General features: G+C 39.3%; 1 protein-coding gene across 5 annotated transcripts in view; it reads left to right on the plus strand.

Annotated features, from left to right (window-relative positions):
- Window positions 1-12901: 12901 nt before the first annotated feature.
- ctnnd2a (catenin (cadherin-associated protein), delta 2a) overlaps window positions 12902-21904 on the plus strand; it is a 222725-nt gene continuing 213722 nt past the window's right edge. Inside the window, exon 1 of one of the 5 annotated variants that reach the window (XM_067486635.1) lies at window positions 12902-13341. The gene's annotated coding sequence lies outside the window, so the exon portion shown is untranslated. The remainder of the gene's footprint in view (window positions 13342-21904) is intronic. The other 4 variants (XM_067486633.1, XM_067486632.1, XM_067486636.1 and 1 more) reach the window with 4 other exon arrangements.

The raw sequence follows: 21904 nt of genomic DNA on the forward strand, positions 1-21904 counted from the left end.
CACAGCACACAATTTACTAATCGACTGGAATTTGTCTAACAACATTACTAGAACTACCATCCTTGCATTGAAGCATAGTGGTGGCGCCTTTATGTTATGGGTGGGCTTCTTGGTAGCAGGCAAATTGAAACTGGTCAGAATTGAGAGAAGAGCCAAAGCTGTTAAACACAGGGTTCTTCAAACCTGCTCTGCGTGAGACCTAAGACCTGAGGCTGGTGTGATGATTCACCAAGACAATTCTGGAGTGACTTCAACACAAGTATTTGACAGCCCTTGAGTGGTGCAGCCAAAACCCAGATTTAAACATCATAGAACATGTGTAGAGAAACTTGGAGATTGTAGTTTACACACATTTCTCATCCAGTTGGGGACGGAGCTTGAGAGGATTTGTTATGAGGATCTGCCAGCAAGAATGGGATAAAGTGCAAAAATCCATGTGTGAGAAGCTTGTAAACCTTTGCAGACTCAAAGCTGTAATTTATTTAAAAGGGGCTTTAATGAAGTACTGAATAAAGGATCTGAGAGATTTCAGGTTTTGATTTTGAATTTAGTTGCAAAGTCATCCATCCATCTTTCTGTTTTAAAATAAATTTACAACACAGTTAAATGTGCATAAAGCGAGTGGGTAAGAATATTTTCTGAACGCTATATATAATGCTAAACTGTAATGTGCATTTTCAATATTCTCTGTAACTGCAAGTATAACTACAGTATAACTTACGTAAACTGAACCAAGGTCAGTAAATCAAAGTCTGACTCTCAACTGCTACGGGCAGATACTATTGTGCTTTGATCAAAGTACACTTCAGGTATCAAAAGTGTGGGAGTTTCTGAAAAAAGTTCAAAAGCAACCATGTTCCAATGTGAGCCAGGGTTTTTAACCTGTGCCAGTCTGGTGAGGCCTGAGGCTCTCAGGAGGCTCTGATTTGCATTGCTGTATGAGTCAGTCTCTGAGTCATCAAATTTTATTTTGATACTCCACTGTTCCAAACAAAGGACAGGTAAACAGTACATAATTAGTACGGAGGCCATGGTTTCTTACAAGCTTTTAGGAAAATACGTATTCAGTTCTGATTTGTGCTTCATGATCCTGAATTTTGGGGATATTATTATGAATGGTGTCTCCTACCATTTGGCCTTGTGTTGAAAATGCAACTCTGCATGTACAGTTTGAACTTTGTTCAACTTGCCTGGCACCAAGTTAATTTAAAAAAATCAAAGAAATGGACTCATGTTTGGTTATACCTACATCGCCAAGCAGCTATGTACGCTATCAGTGAGTCACCCACTATGTGGCAGAAGGAAATGGTTCAGCTTGCCAACATTCCTATGTCTTGGTCAATTAAAGAATATCCCAAATCACATACAGAGAAACTGAAAGAAGAACTTTCTTAACCAATAAAAGTGCCTAAACTTACCGGTTTCTCAGGACAAGTACAACGTACTGAGGCTAGGAGAGAGCTGACCAATCTCTTTGTGTGGAAAAGATCTAATTTCCTCATTTTGCAGGTTAGGCTGTGCAAGTTGCCCACAACATTCTGCAGAGTAGAGGTATATTAGTTCTCAGGAACAGTTGGCAAAAATTGAGACTGCTTTCTGTAGCCACTTAACAGCTGATTGTGCAGAAAACAAAGCATTCCACAGTTGGCCAAAGGCTGCTGGGTAGATATTCCTATTGCTACTTTATGCTACTTTAGGGCAGTTCACCTTCAAATACAAAGTAATACTTACTGTGATGTTCAACGTGCAGTTACGTGGCTTGCGAATTTTTGTGCAGGATGAGTTTTGCAGCAAGGCCGTGATATGTTCTCTCTTGAATGAATGAGAACACGACAGCAGTCAGTATTAGTGATACATGTAAAGATTTTACAAAAGGACCCAATTAGGCCATCATCTTGCAGCTTGTTTTTTTTTTTTTTTTTTTGTGATATGTCCAAGGAAATATTTGTTGAGTATCCAGTGTGTCTTAAGGCATTTAGGATCAAACACAGTACCATTACCATTTCAAATGCTCTGGGAAATCTGCCTAAATGCCAGAACCTATTTATTTTCCAAAGCTAGCTCCAGTTTATTAGCGTGTAGTTTGTAGGTTTCAGAGGGTCTTTTTGGTTTCCAATATAAATAAAATAATGTGCATCTTTAATAATTTACTTAAAAGAGCTGAAGCCTCCAAACATTTTTACACAATATCAAAAAAAATGACTTGATCAAATGTCATTTTGTAATCTCCATTATGGTTATACTGGAATCTTTTGAGCAACTGCCTGAACTTGTAGGTACAGTATATAGTGATATGTTTCCAAATACATCGGATTCAGTTCCCGGCACTGACAGGAAATGTAAGCTGCCAGCTACAAGGTTTACAAGGAAATCTTTGGCAATATACTAGTAAAAATAATTTTCTGTTGCAGCTGCGATCCACATCTCCTGTGTCTTAGTGCTTTGAAGAACTGCTCTAACTTGTCTGCTTCTCTTTGCAGCATTTCCATCTCCTTGGCAATAGGATTTCATATCAGGAATAATTAAGGGATTACTGGCTCTTACCTGGGTTGAACTTATCAGTGTAATTCATGAAAAAGTCATTTTGTACAGCTTGTACTTCCACTCAGAGGTAGATAAGATTGAGCCCTTAAGTTGTCATTGCCGAGTTACTATGCTTGATTCTCACTGGATGACAGTAAAGGTGTGCAGTGTGTGGGCGAAAAGGAAAAGCAGAATTGGTGGCTTACGGTGTTATCCAGATCAGTTTGCACAATTGCCATGTATTCGTCTTTGATTTCGTCAGGGGGCCTTTTGCTGTCACAGGACAGAGATTGAGGTAGAAGCAGAAGAGCAAGGAGACTAATGCAAAGAAGAGGCTGAGAGTTTAAGGACAGTGTGAAGGAAACCGGGAGAGAAGAGGAGGGAGGGGTCAGTCATCTAATCCAAAACATTAGTTATTTAGTATGGAAATAACACCAATACAAAAACTATAATATCATATATAAATCTACATTTATTTATTAAAGCCTGTATCTTACTGCTTGAACATTCACCACATTTCAGATGTAAATAGAGCAGTTCTCACTCCAGTACACATCATGGCAAAAGCAAATAATAAAAAAATAATATAGGGCTATAGTTTCATACAGTGTATAAAGTCAATAAAAATAACTACACTTTGACCAACCACAAGATTATTGTGCTGCGTATACGTGAACCCCTCAGCAAATAAAACCCACAGTCTAAAAACGTTTTTTATTTTTTTTATATATCCTATGTCTATTCACCTAAGTCAAAAATACTTCCAGTGAAGTATCTAACACTGGGGTACGAGTACTGTCACACACATCATGGGTTATGTAAAAATAACCTGGGTGTAAACATTGACTTAGGTGCAACTTCCATGACTCTCAATTCCACCTAAATCAGGAGTCGCTTCCCGTAAATCCTAAAACCTATTTCAGTTTCCTTCTGACTGGCAAATGGGAAGTTATTAACACGGAATTCCCCTCTTTGGAAAACAAACGCATACAGTCTCCAACGTACAGTAAATCCGGCAGTCGCTCGGCGGAGAAGCCAGAGGAGCGGATGCGCGTGTAGTCTCTCGACTCCCGGTAAGTTTTGAATACACTACACTACGGCTGCTTCCCACTGCTACACACTTGGCGTGTATCACTCCAGCTCTGGCGATCACCGAATTCGGATTTAATTCGACTCCGATTTGGTGACTTTAAGCTCCCTTCAACTCAGTGCGTCACCACTTCAGGCAACTTTTCGGGGCTTCCATGCACTACGCTCTGTCTACTTACCATTGGTCATTCTTCATTCATCTGCACCGCGGGCTGGGGCTGGAAACGGGCCGTGGGTCTTCATTTCTGCTCACATGCTCACGTTCTGGCCTTAAACTGTGAAAAGCCTACGGATCCCGCGGTTCTCGTGGCTTTTACAGTCCTTTCCCACGTCCTGCCTTAACGCAGCTCCGCAACCGCAGCATGTGATTTTACTTCCGTCCTCACTAGCTGAGGTTTCACTTTACTCACAAATGAATTAAGAGTATTAAAACGTGAGGGGTGAACTTTGCAGGCATCACGATAATGGATGGAGAGAGAAAGAGAGAGAGAGAGAGAGCGTGCGTTAAATGTTGTGCGACTGATGTTATGGACACTTTTGTTTTTACAGTCTCAGCAGCAGGACATAACTCTTGGCTGGTTGTTTGCTGGAAACAGTTATTCTTTTCAAACGGATCTGGTTCAGAAAAACAAAAATCGTCTTTACAGTAAATGCTTCTGTAGAACAAATGCGTATGAAGGCGCTTTCTCTATTCCTGTGGTCATTTAGTTTCCTGTCCACAGCATGTCTGCCTGTCTGACATTCACTGTTCTGGTCAAACACGTTGACGTTTCATTTTTTTTCATCCTCACCGCCCACATCTTTACTTAGTTGCTGATAAACAAGATTCCAGTCAGTTTCCTCCTTAGCTTATAGTGATTCAAGTTATCTGAATGAGAATCACCATGGTGACAGATTTCTTGAATTTTGGGAAGCGTGACTGACAGGACTTGCTATCTCTCATTAAAACATGTTATTTCATATGGCAGAGCTTATGAAATAACAGTGACAAAGGATGTTGCATTGTCAGCTACTTCTGTCAATGAGTTTTATTGTGTTTTCTCAAAATCTCTGTAGAAGTGAAAGCCCACTTTACTGGAAATACTGCAGCACTGTAAATATTATTTCAATAAACACACACACACGCACACGCACGCACACTGATCAGGGTCAGGGTCAGGGTCAGGGTCAGCATGGCCACTCTGAGCAGCCCCCTACACAGCAAAATTCGATACACTGTGTAAGAAGGTGTACGTAAATAAACTCACTACTCAAGTGAAAGATTGGGTTTTGACCTAAAAAAAACTGTCCACTACAAGTACGACTTCAAGTCTTTTACTTTAATAGCGGAAAAGTGCTCTACTAAGGAAACAATCTGCATAATAGATTGTGCTAAACAGGTACAGGCATTTAAAACATTTGGGTCAAAGATCACTGTTTGAAATAGTGAGGCTAATTTTAACCGTGCTGACAAGTGGAAAGATGACAATGTGTATATGTGTCGCTGGGTACACACACACATATATCTATCTATCTATCTATACATTTGGTCTGATAGTTCTAACTTGTTTCTCCTATTATTTTTGATTTATTAACTACGTGGTGGTGGATAGTGCAATTTTGGCTCTCCACCAACATCAACATTTGGACTTGACAGTTTAGACCAAAACCTTGTTGTTATTTACTTATTTCTTATAAGGCCTGAAGTTAGGGTGTAGGTGTTGATGCATTAGTAAATAGGCCTACCAGTTACAGACCCAGGGGCTCAAGAGATTAGGGGGCACATGGGCCAGATTTTCTGAAAGTTACTATTTATATTACTTGTTTGAAAGACTTCAGTTCAGTACAAGAACTCACAAAATAACAAAAAGAGACACAACATGTTCAAAAGTGGCCCATTTTCTTACTGATGTCATTTAATATAGTTCAGCACCTAAACAATGTATTTATAAATTAAAATCTTTCTTTAAATCCTAAGGGTTGTAGGGATACAATACATGTGAACACTGTAGATCAGTTTTAAAAAGAAAAACGGAAAAATAGTAAATGGAAATTGTTTCAACCTTTGGGCAAACATGAAAGAAAACAGCTTTAGTCTTTATTTTTGCATGGAAACAGTTAAAACCTTTTTGTTTGCCAATCTAGGACTATGCACATAAGGAGATAACAACTCTGAAAATTAAGCCAAAGCAATAAATAGCTTGTAATCAGTCTTTATGGCCATCCATGTGTACACACACACACACACACACACACACACACACACACATATATATATATATATACGTTGTGATATGTTGTGAGATGTGACATTTTCTTACATAGCAGAAAAAATATGATAGTACTATATTGATCCTCCAATGGTTTAATTTCAGTTTTTCAGCAGTGAAAAAAACTAGGGCTACAGACTTTTTGGATGCTTCGGCTCTTTTAGGTAAATTATGAAAGATGCATATTATTTTATTTGTATTGGAAACCAGACTTTCTACTGAAAAGATGTTTTTACTGTATATTAGACTTAATCCTCCTTCTGCAAAGCTGCATATCTGGATCAACTAGAAGGAGAAGTCACACAGATAAACTTATACTGTAAAAATGTCAATTTGTGAATTTGTTCAAACTTTTGGACAGCAAATATTTGAAAAACTAACAGCAACAACTGTCTGTAGAAAATGGCTGCAAAAATCCTTTTATTTTTATCCTTTATTGAGGATACAGTTAACAGAATTACCTAGTATTGATATTCTGCTTGCTTATTAAAATCGTGCACATAAAGTATTAAAATGTGTGCTACAGTGTTGTAGTCTGCAGTAATTGAAGACATCCATCAGGTTATGACAGTGCTGCGGGGAATCATTGCTTCGTGGGACCCAGGATAAGACCAGGGTAACCATGACAACAGCAATAAAACACAGAGATTAGATTTCACAGCAAGATTCTTCTTGTTTCCTGGTGCGTTGTGATTCACATTTCAAACTCTTTGTGGGGTGCACAACATCAAAGGGTCTTAAATAATTTCTTTTCTATGTATGATGTTGATACAAACCTTGCCTGTCTTTCACTTGTTATTTATAATTTTTGAAAGGAGATTACTTTGGATCGAGTGCATGAAGTGCTCCAAACGATAGTCGATGTTGTGCTCACTTTGTGCTTTAGATGGGTGAGGTTTGGCACATGCTGACAGTCAAGAATTTCTGGGTTGTCCTGATGCCTCATACAAGCATGTATGATGCATGGGTTCTCTTCAGTTACATTTTAAAAGACATTTGCTGTATATAACATAGACCAAACACGGGAATTTATTTTTAATCCAGGCATTACATTTTTTTCTGTAAACAATGTTGATAACATGCTTCAGTGACAATGAGAGAAACCCCACAATAGCCCACACAATGACAAAACATTTTGCATTTTTGGCTCAGGGTCTTGTGCAGGAGAAAACTCTAAAAAAAATGAATTAAATGTAGTGTTACAGAAACCACACCTGAGCTAATACTTATTGCAGGAATGTTGGTGGTTTGGGTTTTTACAGCAGCTGATAGCAAATAGGTATTTTGAAATCGAATTATGGGAGGAAATTATGGGAGGAAAACTAGGAAGAATTAGGGATAGAAATGAGATATACAGTGACAAATCACATTTTTATTACATTCTTGTGGGAGTTTTGGGATTTTGTACAGGATCACTAACTGACCACAACAGTGTTTTGACTAATTTAGTAGAAAACACTGTATACTTAATGGAACATGCTGTGACCTTGATAAATTAAGTTTCCCACCATCCAGATAGTCACTGGTTTATTTGTCAGTTTTTGCATTTCCTGTTTTGCTTTGTTGCAGAGTTGCTTTTCCATTGTGTTAATAATCCACTGGAATTTAATTTTATACTGGAATGAGACAACAGCGACGTGAGAGCCATTCATCGAACAGCAACCCTGTTGCAGGTGTGAAACATTTCTACTTTTTTGGTAAGTAATTTGTGGAATCTTCAAACATGTAAGATTAGGTTCACAATATCCTCTCTTCATCATTTCCCCAGCCACTCAAATAATCTTCATCACAATAAGCCTATACCTTGCAATAATGTAACTGTATCTGCAGCTATCGCATGTATTATTACTGTCATTTTAATTCTTCAATAAAAGTTATTGTTATGTTATTATTGGGTGTGTTCTTTATTTGAAGGGCTGTTAAACACATTTTTAAGTTCCGTGTCTTCTCCCAAACATTAGCATTGTATAGTATTATGGATATGGATAGACTGTCTGTGATTTTCTGACTGTATTTTTACTGATAAAATGTTGTGACAAATTTGTTGTCAGCAGAACACAGATGAACTCAACAGATAGTCTTAGAAGTAGACACCATGACATTCATTCATTTCTTCGGTATTGCTTTTGCAGTAAAAATTGGTCTGATGCACACACCCAAATGCCTCATGACACTTTTCATAGTGACAGACTGACATGAGGATGTTACTTTGAAACACGTCCCGGAACAGAGTGTTGCTTAATATACTTGGGTGAAAATGACATTTCCCATGACCATTTCCTATAAATGGTGTTGCAATTTGTTTTGTGAATGGAAAGGTTTTATGAAACGTCTGGGCGTGGAATCAAAAAATTTGTTGAAAATCAGAATTTGCTATAACTTGTGCAATATCAAACACTCATCGAAAGCATTATTGGTCATATTTTTCGTACGAGTTTGTTCATTCTTAGAGATGTCTTCTCGTAATACTACTTCACTGGTAGCGGCTTCTGCATTTTTATATTGACACAGTTTTCAAACTTTTCACTCTGGATGCCACCACAGCGAAGTTGAAATTAAACAGTAGTCCACCAAAGTTAGAACTTATACTTACACAGAGTGTGTAGGTCAACAATTAAAAACTAATTTTAAATACTTTAAGTCCCAAAACAGTTTCTTGATTACCAGTAGAGCATAGGTCATTGGTAGTTTTCTTTTTCCCACACTTACAGTTTTTTTCCATCACTCTGATTGAGTTGTTTTTAAATTTTTTAGCTTCATTGATGGTTTGCTTCTTATCCATTTGCAAATGCCACATTGAAATCAACTCTAGATGTAGATCTAAACACACCTGAGCATGGAGCAGGTGAACTGCCAAGAGTCCCATAGACCCCTAAATTTATGGCTCTATGTAATAAACATGTTTTTATCAATTGTTCAAATATGAGGTATTTGTTGCAGTTTTTTTTTTTCAGTTTCAATATGACTGTTTCTCCCTGCACAAAGCAAGGTCAAGAAACCTTTTCCAAGTGTGGTTTGAGTGAGATTTTCCTGGCTTCCACAGAACCATGAGTGGAAGGACATTTATGAAACTATATTCAAAATAAATCTGGTGGAAAGTCTGAAAAAAAAAGCAGTAGAATAATAACCAGCATACTGGACTGAGCTGTTTAAAAAAATCGCATATGGACGTAATGTTACATTCTCTGTGCACAGTCTCTAGGTTTCAACATACAATCTTGACTTTATTATGTAAAGTGCCCTGAGATGACTTTTTTGTGAATTAGTGCTATATAAATAAAGTTGAATTGAATTGAATGGAATTTGACCACAAAGTGTATTACTGGAACCCTTAGAATTTTCTGTAAAGACATTCTCTGATCGTACTTCTTTACTTCCCTGCTTTGCTGAATCCATTTGTATTTACTTTCAAGTACCTACCAGTGGGCTTCCTCCAAACCCTGAGGTGAAAACTGCACAGATCTAAAATTAGACCGGATGCTGTTTGAACAAACATCATTGTAGGAGAACTACAATATTTCATCTAAATTAGAAACATAATGCACTTTGACTTTCTTTATATTCACAAATTCATTGTTAAAGGAAGAGCAGCAATGGATGCAATTTCCATCATCATATGTGATTGAGTATATTTGACTTTGAGTAGTCCCCAGGCTGTTTTTCTAGTACGTAATCAAAGTCATAGGTCAACCATATTCCAGCAACATAGGCACCGAATGGCTCTTTAAGCAGGCATCTCTAACAACAGTATGTGCATTAAAATAAAGATTATATTATTTGCAGTTCTTTCAGAATCATCCAGTGATCGTTACATAAAACGCAGCAAGACCAAATTTGGTTTTCACTGTCACTGAAAATGCTCACAGACATGCCAAGGAAAACGATGCCAGCCAAATGAAAGAGCACTTACATAATGCATAAAGGTCATGGGACCTTTTATGTTTCTTCTGTTACAGCATAGAGTAAATATGTCTTCTATTTATACAACTCTGTAATAACTGGAACTTGCAACGTGTAGGAACCATGGGAGCTTAAGCCTGTTTGCAATGAATAACATGCAAACACAATATAATAAATGAATAAACATCGAGTTGTTGTGAATAAACTATATAAACATGATGAGTTCTGAATAGGAAAAGGGAAAAGTTAAGGCTAGAATCTGGTAGGTTTTATCACATATGAGGTGGCGTCTCAGTTTAGTGGCACCATCTAGTGGTTTCCCCTCTACTATGTTGTTCTAATTTAGTTTCACCGACTTTTATACATTTTATAGAAACCAGTACCCTGTCTATAAACAAGCTAAAACAGCTGGTAGATATATAGAAGAATAAACGAAACTAATTTGCATTATGGGAATGATTTCAGTATTTTTCAGGGCTAATTACCTTTCCACTGTAAAGCAATTACATTTTGGGAAGATAATCAACCAAAAAATATCTGCTTTTATCCATATGTGCATGATTAGAATAACAAACAAAAACAATTCCACATGCTACAATGTATGTGCAGTATATACAGAAGGGTGTTAGTTGCGTTTGAGTGTCTTTTTTTCTCATGAAATTGTTATTTTTGGTAATATGCTGCTGTTTTTAAATTACAAATTATGTATCTGTCACACATTTGCCAAAATAGAAATAGAACATGGTTAAACATGCAAATTTAACTTGTTAACACATGGTACATTACCAGTACTACAGTACCAACTGTGTTGGCAAAAGTGAAATGGAAGTGAAATGATAAGCATCACACAATACACCGAGCCTACTAGTCTCATTTGAAACTAAATTAGTGCTAATCCATGTTCTCTCCCTGCCTATTTGGATACTGAAAATAACTATATTTAGTATCTACAAATGTGGACATTGACGACCCAATTTCCAATTTCTTAGCCTGCACTCTGCAGCGGATCATTAGGTTCTTTTCTTTGTTTGGTTTCATTCAGCAAAGAATTTCTTTTATCTTACCACCTTAATAAGAAAACCCATTTTCAGAAAAGTTGGGACATTGTGTAAAATATAAATGAAAACAGAAAGCAATGTATTGCAAATCATTTGCAACCAATTACTGATTGAACACCTGTTGGAACATCTAAGGTAAACTGTCAACAGGTCATAATCAAAAAGAATATCCCAGAGATGCTGACCCTCTCAGAACTAAGAGTTAAACACTTTGTGCAATAAATGCTTGTTCAACGTATTGAGAATAACAATACACAAAGCAAAAGTGTAAAGATTTGGGGGATTTCATTATCTACATAATGTTCATGTTATCAAAACATTCAGAGAATCAAGAGATATTTAAGTAAACAAGGGTCAACATCCAGTCCTGATTGGCCCTCAACAGTTAAACCAGACATGATAGTGTAGTGGAAATCAGTGAGCTTGCATGTAATCTTATGTAATCTACAGTCCTGAAACACTGTCATCTTCTTTGAGCCTGAGGTCCTGACTGTCCTGTAAAAACCTTATTTTAGATATTATAAAAATTGCGTCCTCCATGCTAAAGAGGAGACTTATCGGTTTCTACTTCTAAAAGCAACATCTGTGCCAGCATTAATGCAGCTTTAATGCACACAGCGGGACTAACTTGCACATCTGCGAAGGCACCATTAATGCTAAACAATATATATACAGGGTTTGGAACAACAGATGCTGCCATTCATACAACATTCAGGTAAGGTCTGGCTTATTCAAGCATGACAAAGTCAAACCACATTCTGCAACATGGCAGCGTGATTCCATAATAACAGAGAACAAGTGCTAATCTGGCCTGTCTGCAGCCCAGTCCTGTCAGCCATTGAAAACATTTGGAGCATTATAAAATGAAAATTTAACAAAAAAAGCTGTGTTAACTGTTAAGCTGCTGGAAACCTATTAAGAATGGGTTGTTTAAAGAAGAAGTGATGCTATACAGTGGTAAACTTGCTCAGGTCCCAAATATTTGTGTTAATTGTTTTCAAAATTAGCAAAGATCTACAAAAAAAGTAAATCAAACTTGATACACTGCATTAAATGATGTGTAAATCATTGCATTCTCTGTACATTTACACAGTAAATAACTTTCTGACTCTAAGCAATTTCTACTAAACAGAATCTAAAGCCTTTTATTTAAATGGAAATTTACATTTTTCTTTTAAAAATCCCAAACAGCAAGGATAGAAGAAGAATGATATATTTATACACATTGAAGTAAAAGGTTATTGAAAGAAAGATAATGGATTCTCCTACTATACTTACAGTAATCGTAAATGTTGCTATGGTATATTGTATGGTACATAGTATTAGTGCTATAAAAAGTACAATTTACACATTATAATATAACATAATCAGACAAAGACAAAGGCCAGTCACTTAAAACAGGACTGATGTGCAGAACATGTAATAGAGCCACATATTTGAAATACTGTGCAATTCTTAACCTTAGGGAACCTGGATACAGAGAAGGGGGGTAGAGAGATGATGGAGTATAGGTTGTGTGATTTTATCATCATCATGACTCCATAGGGATCTGGTTACCATGGAGTGTGTAGGAGTGAAGAGGGGTTGTGTGTTGGGAGGGTATGTTAACTTGGGTGGAGGTGGTAGCAGAAGATATTGGATTGGAGAAAATATTATCGGATTTTTGGATTGAGTCGTTTTTCTTAAATTCAGGTTTAAGCATTGGTTCACGCTTAGAGCTGGTGTTAGCATCTGGTGATTGGGGGGATTGTTACGGTTTGGGTATGTCTCAGGGGAAAACATGTTTACGTTTGAAGGGTGGGGGCGGGGCGGGGCGGGGGGGTAACAAGGGACTAATTAGTGCCATGGATGACTTTCTGTATGACACTAAGCCATGACATGCACACAGCAGCTTTAGACCTGACGGTGTCCTGTGGAGCTGCACTGACGCCCTCCAGCGCTCTAACATACCAACCTAAGAAATCACGGCGTGAATTTGCGGGCTTGATGCACATTGACTGTGGGCAGCTCCCCATTTCCTCCTCCCCGACATGTCACCTTAAGGTGGCGCTCCTCATCTTTCCAAGTTTGCGATTGCCGCACGTGCTCGCGTACGTGCGCGAGCGAGCGCGAGACAGAGCGGCTGTCTGCCTCCTCACCGGTGCTGTTGCCTCCCCGTCGCTGCAGTGCTTTGCTGCTCTCCTCTCTCTTCCTCTCTCTTTCTTTCTTTCTCGCTTTCATACCCAGTGCCTCGCCTCTTCCTCCTCCACCTGTGCTCACCCCTCCCTCTCATCCGTCTCTTACACATCCCTCTCCTCTTCCCCGCGGATGCCTCAGCCTCGCACCCCCGGTCCAGCATCCCGGCAAATGGTCGCTCTATTCCCGGCAACTCTGGACGCAGGACGCAGCGACAAGGCGCACCGCTCCGTTCCGATCTGATCTGTGAACACAGCGGATTGACTTGAAAGAGAGAGAGAGAGACCCGGGGCAGAAGGGAAACGAGGAGAAGCCGGTCGCGGACATTGGCCAGGACCTCATTTTCGGTAAGTTATCGCCTCCACTTACCTGATGTAGACGTCCTGAAGGGCCTGTGCGTTCAGGCGGTTATTGTTAGTGGAATCAGAGTGCTAGGAGCACAGAAGGACTTCCGGATAACGCACGCGGGATAATTTTTGGATCATTCTTTTTTAGTACAAGCTTTCTGCGAAGCGTGTGTCAGAAACAGGCGTGCTGCTGTGCACAGATCACGAAACGCTCAACAGATGTGTTTGGCTCTTGCTGACTTGAAATCGTTGTGCGTGAAAGTGTCCAAAAGGGTGAAAACACCATGTAAACAAAAGGTGTGCAGTTTCTCCTCCTGGCCACAATACTAATAGTTTTTGCTTTGACAACTCCCAGAACTTAAGCTCTCTTTATTTACACCAGATGGTATAATACACCGTGGTTCACATTTATTATTAGAGCAAAACTCTGTGCCCTGTACAGTGTCCACTTCTGAGTTGCCTTATGTCTGTGGCTGGTCTGTGCTGTGACAGGTGACGGGAATAGATAAAGATAGGAATGTCAGGTACAGACTCCATACCTCTCCCAGAGCCGTGCCTGTGAGTGATCAGTAGCCCTTTGGATGAGTGGAATTGTGCACCGGCAGTTTGTCAAGGGCGTGCAATATATCCAGCAGATGATGTGGGGGAGAAAGAGGAGGAGGAGGAGGAGCGGGGCTGGGCTGGACTGCTGTTATGCATGCTGTGGGTACACGGGCAGCCTACTGCACGTCAGATTTAGACAAGTACTATGGACAGCAGAGGCACAGATGTACAAAATGGGAAGGGTATTACTGTATGTACTGTATACTGTATGCTTAAAACCTGTGTCTTTGGTCTGTGGGTAGCTTTTGTAAGTTTAAAACTTTACATTTAGTGGGTTTAAATTTGCAGGTTAGGCAGCTTCCTTGGTGGCCAGGTAAGCAACTGAAAAGCAAGGCAAATACAACCCCATGTAATTCCCCTTGAACTGACCTCTGGTGCATCAGTATAGTGATATAGATTTTCTCTTCCTCCCTTGTCTTCCACTGACAACCACTGCTCAGTGTTTTATCCACTTTTCCAGTACTTTAAGTGATTACAGTACAACACTGTACTTGCACACACATCTTTAAAATCCTCACTTCTTTTGGTTTAACATTTGATGGATATGCAGCACATAAAAAACTGACCTATCACTGTGAGAACTGTCTCAGCCATTCTTGTGCAATCACTGTTACACACACACACACACACACACTTTCTAAATTTCCTAAAGATTAGCTCCTTTTATATCCAGTGAATGTCTCCAGTGGGCAAGAAAAGCCTCGTCCTTCATCGCGGACACAGATTAAGCTAATTCACACATCTGTGCAGGCCTAATGCCTAATCACTGTGCTGCGCCGGCAGAACAGAACAGTCTTTATACTGTGGTAGCCAGGAGACGGAGAGAGAAAGCTAGCCGCCGGTGCCGATTGATCGGATGGAGGGGCCACTGGCAGGCGTCCACAGGATAGAGTGCTGACGACAGTCCAAAGAGCTGCTGGGATGAGCTGGCCTGGCTATAGCCTCACAGAGTAATGCTGATGAGAAGGGAAGAGTTTGAATTATAATTATCCTCCCTGTGGCAGAGCAGGGTCAGAGAGGATTTAAAAATACTGTTAGGAATTAGATTTTTGTATAATCAGAAAGTGAAAGTTGGTTATGGTTTAGTGCATCGGAGGCAGATCAAATACCATTCTGTGACTGTCAGACTGTGTCATTCGTGCATGAGTGACATGCTTATGATAGATGGAAAAGGCTGTGTCTACTTTCTGTTCTGTATCAAAAACAATTCTTGACATGTGAAATGAGTAAAAATTGGAATCAAGGTACAAGGTGGGACCTCCCCTGTCAAATGTGTGTTTTGATGTTTGGGTATTTGGTCAATTGCGTGGACACATTGGCTTCAGAATAATTTATTCATGCTGTAAACTAGGATCGTTCTGTTTGACAACGCTTTTGTAATTGGGCTACCGAAGCCTGGCAGTGAGAACAATAATTTCATAGAAATCAATGACATCTGATCTGGCTGGCTTAATTTTAATTTGATAACGAGACAGGAATCTTTGAGTGGGATGAGACTTCTGCTAAAGACGCCCTAATGATGAGCACAGAGACTGTAGAACACCTGCAATACCTGGAGTGGTGTGACTCTTCCCGTGGTGTCACACTATACATTCAGATAACATGTAACAACTCAACTGTCCCTGAAATAAGAGTGTAATCTATGGCTCATCAAAAGCAGGTTGTCTTCATTTGTTTTTAAGAAAATAAACAGATTAGATCTAGATGACTGTGGAAAACACGAAAGACTTTCCTACGGGGGGACTACGGGACCCAGTGGCAAAAGATGGTCCCTCTTTGATGTGTGACAAAAGCCGAGGGGCAACATCTGATGTTCCTCATTAGTCAATATGAGGTGAGGAAAAGCTATTGTTAGTGTTATTGTTGGCACAAGAATCGAGGGTCTTTCATTTGACATCTATTGATAACGTTAGGTGAAGCTCTTCCTCTGACTTTTTCTCCTTATATACACAAAAACAATTTTATGAACGTAGGCTATACACATCCTTTTATAGTGATTACGTCTACGTGATAATGCTGAACATGCTCACGCTGGTGAGTAGATACTTATGAGCTTGTTTAATGACATAAAAAATACTGATGTGCTACTGCTAATGGGCAATTTTACAATGTTCCCATTACAGTGGAATTGTCACAAAATTACAGACAGGTTACACAACATTAAACTTATAATATTACTCTTCTCTCCCTCTGTTCAGTGCACACAACATGACTTTATTATAGGGATATGTCCGCATGTCCAGAGGAGTTAAACTAATTATCCTTTTTTTCTTTACTAATATTAACAAGAATGAAATAAATTTGCTGTTTGCCCAATCACTGCTGCCAGCGAGATGATCGGTGGGTTTATTTCATATCCAGCACCTTTTAAGAGAAGTCCTTACATTCTCTCTTTAAACAAAATGCAGACTTATCTGGAATATGAACTAAACTAAAAGTAAAAGATAAAAAAATTAATCATATAAATATGAGAAATTCCTGGTTAACTGGTTGTTAGCAGTGCTATTCCTCACCAGAGTACTAGTTACATTACTTTTGTTACCCAGTGGGACCTTTTTAACAACTCCAAGTCCTTCACACCCACAAGCTGCCTCAATATTTAACGTTCAAAAACTAAAAACAATAGGTTGTGCTTAAACAATAAGCTCACCTGTGGTTTGAAGTTTTCTGGCAGTTATCCACAGCTAGCATGTCCCTGGTGACTGCAGGTCCTTAACCAGTCTGTTCCTTGAACACTTGAGTTCATTAGCAGCCTTTCCTAAAACTCCAAATACAACAGCAATAAGCTGACCCCCAAAATAACAAAGCAATGAAGTTTTGGGATTAGTAACTGCAATGCAATAATGGCTGACAATAATGACTTTACTACCCAACGGGCGTTTCAACACACCACATGCTTAGATCATGTCATTGCATATTAATTCAGTTCATGTGAAACTAATACATAATCTTTTTCCACCTTTCATCATTAGACACATCTGACTGAGCATGATTGACGGGGTTGATTGATTCCCACTTGACAGGCAATTGTTGTGTTCGTATGTGGCCATCTTAGAATAAGCCAATCTTCAACTCAATGAGTTAGTCAAGGCCCCATTTTATCACTCCAGTGTCCTTGAGTCGGACACGAAATTCTTCATGGCTCAACAAATGTTGGTTTGTCACTGATCCTTTGACCTCTATGAAGGCAAGTGAGGCAGTACGACAAAGTTTACCTTTTGGCAACCCAGAAAATCCATGCACATCAAACTGGTTGATTGTAGTAGCTTCTCTTTCATTGTAAAGCGAGAGAGAGAGAGGAAGGAAAGTTGTTGAATTTTAACAACCCATTGGATTTATGACTCAATTTTCCCTAATGCCACATGTAGTAAAAATATATGGCATCATAGTACTGTAGGGTGGTGATAGGTGAAGCCATTCACCAATTTCTTTGTATTGTATAGTGCAGTGATTAATGTAAGTGAGTCTGAGGAGTTCAGGGGGAAGACGAAACGGACTAAGAGGAGGTAGTCATGTCAGCTAGATGAGTCAGTGTTGGAATGAGTCCATTAAGGCAGCAATATGTGTGTATGAAAAGGACAGACATGCAGACAGACAGAGAGAGAGAGGTGTGTGTATATGTGTGTGTGTGTGTGTGTGAGTGTGTCGATGTCTACTAGTGTTTTTTTACCACAGATTCTCTCCCACCGTCTAATGAGCTCGCTGCAGATGGGACTCCCTCTGTCAGCCCACTGCCCTTCTCCTCTCCCCTCACTCCATTATCCTCCCTCTTTCCTTTCAGCCTTTAAAGTGGGGGGAAACAAAGGAAGGTAGAAGGGTAGAAATAAGGAGAGAAAGGGAAACACGTGATGTAACAAATTGCACACAGAGGAAGAAAAGAAGGGCTATAGTGAAAAAGATGCAGGAGATGGGGTGTAAAGTGAAAGATGTAGGAGTGAAAAATGAAGAAGTAGTGACAGAGCTTAACGGGGAGCGAGGGAGTCTTATTACTAGTTGTGAGAAGAAGAAGAAGCAGGGAGACTGAGCGTGAGACTCAGAATCATCAAATGCAAGAAGTGGCAGAGATGTGTGAAGAACATACAGCACAGCAGCATGTGATGAGGAATTTTACCATGTTATATTTTCTAGTGTCAGAGATTAAGATCTTCCATATTAAAACCTAATGGTATGTGTTTAGTTCAAGACCTACAGGGAGAGCAGTATGTCTATGGTTGCTTAGCCATGACATCACGTCTGTGCCTGCCACACTGTACTTGCTAAGCTGAATTAATAACTGGCTCAGCTAGCTTGGTCTGCCAGAGTTAATTGAGCATCAAAGAGAAGCCATAGCTGCAGCACAGATCATCTTGATTTCCCTGTGCGAAAAATCAGCTTAGAGTTGGCTCGTGCATGTAGGACTGAGTGTGAAAGCGTGCACGTTTGTTCATCTGTGTAGTGTGTATGCGTGCGCGGACGCGACTGTTATTATGAGTATGAGGTTTCTTCATGAAAATTCACATGTTAAGTGGAAGTGTGATAGAAAAAGAAAAAAAAGATGTGGCATAATGACATGATAGGTGGCAAGAAGAAAGGAGGTACAGTATCTTTGTCTGTCTGCACGGCAACATAGAATTTTCTTTCTGGCTGGTCAAGTGGAAAACGATGTGTTTGATGTTTGAAGACACAAACACCTGCGACTGATGTGTATGTCAGAATGTGCAAGTATGTCTGTGTTTATGTCATGTTTGCTCTTTTAATGCACATATCATGCTATTGTGTGTCCTTAAAAGGACACATGGTATCATTGATGTGAAACACCTGAAATCTTGTCCAGCCAAATATCCAATTGTGGAATCGCAGCCAGCACTTTTCAGACCTGCTGTTCTGCAGCTCCTGCCAATGTACTCCACCTACCGACCAGGAAAGTAATGGCTGCTGTTTGTTGCATCCTGTCCCTGCAAAAAGACCAAAGTTGGCTTTTCGAAGATTTGATTATGAGAGAAATAGAGAAATTTAATTCTGAGAACTTTAACACCACTGAAATCTGATATAACAATTATAACAATGTTACAATTGAAGCAACAGCTTGATAACAAGTCACTGCTCAAGTCTTTAGTGTTTGAGTCGAAGTCAAGCCTCAGATTGCTGCATTTCAAACTGCTTAGACTAAGGAATTCAACACATAAACACACATTATCAAGGCTAGGCTACTCTAAGATACTCGGATACACTGCAAAGTCCTGAATTGTTATCCTACCTAAAGTATGTCACAAAGGTATTATTACAAATATATATATAAACATACTCAATACAGAAAAATGTCCCCTCCAGGGCACATTACATATGATTAGATTATTATTACTTGTGCATTAATGTAAAACCAGGATTGTACTGGTGTGGTTGGAAGAGGTGGAGCTCTTTTGAACAATGTTTTTATAAAACTCCAAGTAATGCTTTTTTTATTATAAATTATTCTGATCATTGTTTTTTTCCATTCATTGAATGATGAGTGAAATAGTGAGAATGCAGTCACTTGTTTGCTATGTTTTTAAATAGATGAGTCCCAGAGTCAGGAAAAATCTGTGCTATAAAAGATCAGTGTTTAAACGTCCACATGTTTCTTCCTTAGATAATACATTTATAAATGAGACACATGAACTGCACGCAGGGATGGTGTTCTTGAATTCCCTGCATTTCTCCTTTGGCAGCATCTTTGCCTCCACAAACTGGATATCCATCCTCGAGGACAACCTCTGCTTGGTTTTTGGGATATCCAAAGTAATATTATGCTGCTGATTTTCATTTCTTGTTTGTGCAATGGAATTTAGTGAGATTAGCCTTGCTTCTATTCCTCAACTGGATGTGTGTGCAATAGAAATATGCTTCATCCCTTATCTTAATGTGGAGAGGTGCAATGAAAGCCTCCCATGACACAGAGGGATTAAACAGCAATGTCAGAAATGCAAAGATGCTGCCCTCCAAAAATTGCTTCGAGAGAGAGGCTCGCCCTTCTGACCAATCGGAGAGAAGCAACGATTTGTGTAGTAAGCTGGATTCTTTTATTATTGTATTAAGATAACTAGGACTGAAGAGGTGTGCGGAGTATGAAGAGCAAAGCAAAGTAAATGAATTCTGGTATAAAATATGATTTCCCCGCTTCAGCTACTTTCCAAAACTCATATTACTTTTCTGTACTTTTCTCATTCACTAGATCTTGGGTAATCCCTGACCCCCCTCCCACCCCACCCCTCCACGAAACACACACATACACACACAGGTGTTTCTATCTTAAAAGCTTGAGGCCAGCTCAGTGATATAAATGTCACACCTGCCTGTGTGTGGATCAGCAGACAGCCCATCAGCAGCACACACGGATCCTTATCAGCTGAGAATTGCCTAGGCCACTTCCCCCTGTCAATCAAATCCTCTCTCACACCTGTAGAAAAGGACCTGGTAGAAATGATGGAAGAGACGGGTAGAGATAAGGCCGGTTTACTGTATGGATCAAACCATCTTATTTTATTGCCTTGGTTTGTGTAGGGTTCATGCTTGTGCAGATTTGTGTCCAGTTGATTCAGTGAGGAGATGAAAGTACGGAGGAAGAGACAGAATTACGTCAGAGTTTAGAGGCAGCAAAAGGTCAAGAAGAAGACAAGTCACAAGGTAGGAGGTGCTTTTGAATGAGAATGGTAATGTCGTGCTAAATGCTGACGGCTAACTCACAGCAGCCATTTAAATAATTACATTGTGTATGATTTCTAAGGAAGACGCAGAGTGAGGTTTTAGCTGGGAGTGATTTTAGCATGTCTGATAGAAGAACGACATCTGAAATAATGCTTTGACCATGGGCGTTTTATTAAGTTGTTTATTGATGTGTGTTGACACTGGAGAGCTACATCCACAGTCGAGCCTTAGCTCCCGCTGTCCACATTATTCGATTTCATTTCACAGTCCCTGAGCTAACAAAGGCAGGTTTTCTGTCTTGCTACACGTTGTGCTTGTTCCGAATAAGGCTCATGTCAGTGCAAATTTTATATACTCTGTCCTAATATTCAGCGTTTTTATTAATGCCGAGCTCCTCCTGAGTCATCCCTTTGTTATGGAGCGCATCTGAAAACAAAATGTTTGCTTTCAACTTAACAATATACCAAACAGGTTACTGTTATTGGTTGTTTTCATATTAAAATCCAAGTGAATTTCGTATGGACTGCAGAAAACTACAAAACCAAAAAGTTATTCAGGAATGAAAAATGATGAGGGACTTTTGTTGAGTTGCTGGCAGTGGACAATGAATTATTCAGTTGCTTCAGAAAGTATTCAGATTCCTGCGATTTTTCCACACTTTATTTTGAAGATGTCATTTTCATTTTTTTAATGTTCCTTCTCTCCACGAGTCCAAACCAGTAAAACCCAATTACAAAGAGAAAACATGTGTTTAGAAAACTTATATTTAGAAATATATAGAAATTTATAAAAAATTTAAACAGATTTTAAATTTTACATTTTCACAAAAGTAATTAGATATCTGTACTGTATAAATCCTCAAGCTTTGCATGCCTGGGTTTGATGAGTTTATTCTGTTCTTCAGATTGAATAGGAAGTATCAATGTACTGTTGTCATCAGTCTTTCCAAATATGTTCAAGTCTGGCCTTTGCGTGGACCACTTAAGATTCGGGGATTTGTCCTCCATCCACGCCAGCCTTGGCTTGGCTGCATGACATATAGGGTTGGGTATCTGTTAAATTTGATACATTTTGTTTCATATTCTGATTTTAACAGCCTATTCCCATTCCCACCTGTGCAGTGCCGGTCCAAGCCCGGTAGAAATTGGGGAAGGTTGCTTCAGGAAGGGCATCCGGCATAAAAACGGTGCCAAATCAACATGCGGACAATCATCCGCTGTGGCGACACTGAACTCACGGGATAAATTCTGATTCTGGTTATCCAATCCGACTGTTATTGATTCCCTGTTTTAATTTT

Source organism: Channa argus, chromosome 19 (genome assembly GCF_033026475.1).
Source record: "Channa argus isolate prfri chromosome 19, Channa argus male v1.0, whole genome shotgun sequence".
NCBI lineage: Eukaryota > Metazoa > Chordata > Actinopteri > Anabantiformes > Channidae > Channa > Channa argus.